We start from the raw sequence: 1,101 nt of genomic DNA on the forward strand, positions 1-1,101 counted from the left end.
CACACACTCACACAGTCACCACCAGCATGTGTGTTTGGGTTGTGGGAGGAAAATGGCGCACCCAGAGAACACCCACACAGACACAGGGAGAACACGCCACGCTCCTCATCTACTCTCCTCCTCAGAGTTATCTTAAATGCATTACGCTTGTCTGTGAACGTACAGCTTTTGAAAAAATTTTTTTTTACAATATTTTGTTACTAGATGGCACTTAGTAGTCAGAACATGTTTGAGTGTGATTTCAGTAGAATTAGCAGAGACAGTGCGCACAAACACACACTGTGCCATGTTTACTGTGTGGTGCTCAATGTGGTACACAGCTGTAACAGATGTTTCATTTGTAAACGCTGAGCAGACAGAAGCACACTCAGAAGGTCATTAGTTTGACCCTGGAAGTATAGGGCATACAGAGAAGGACGAGTGTGTAATAAAAGATGCATTTACAGGCATAAAACACACAGGAACACAATGCAGGACACACACATATGTCTCAAGTAAGGAGCACACACACACACAGGTGGACAGAGACCTGCTGAGAAATGATTAGAGCAGGGTTTGTTCCAGGTGGGAGTTCTTTTCAGGGTGGTCTGTTTCAGTTGGATTTGTAAAGTGTGTTTCACTGAAGATAAAATAAGGTAATTCTGTATTGATCCCAAAGGAAATCGTAGTGTCACAGTAATATACATAGTGAATAAGAGAAGGTGTACAGAAATAACGGTAAATTGAGCAAGTATATAGACGTGGGTTACAGGAGAAAACAATTTAAGAGGTTCTGTTTTGGTGGGGAAGGCGGCATGGTGGCGCAGCAGGTAGTGTCGCAGTCACACAGCTCCAGGGACCTGGAGGTTGTGGGTTCGTTTCCCGCTCCAGGGTCTGTGAGGAGTTGGTGTGTTCTCCCCGTGTCCGCGTGGGTTTCCTCCGGGTGCTCCGGTTTCGTCCCACAGTCCAAAAACACACGTTGGTAGGTGGATTGGCGACTCAAAAGTGTCCGTAGATGTAAATGTGTGTGTGTGTCTGCGTTGCCCTGTGAAGGACTGGCGCCCCCTCCAGGGTGTATTCCTGCCTTGCGCCCAATGATTCCAGGAAGGCCCTGGACCAACT

The sequence above is a fragment of the Hoplias malabaricus genome, chromosome 2, assembly GCF_029633855.1.
Source record: "Hoplias malabaricus isolate fHopMal1 chromosome 2, fHopMal1.hap1, whole genome shotgun sequence".
Classification (NCBI taxonomy): domain Eukaryota; kingdom Metazoa; phylum Chordata; class Actinopteri; order Characiformes; family Erythrinidae; genus Hoplias; species Hoplias malabaricus.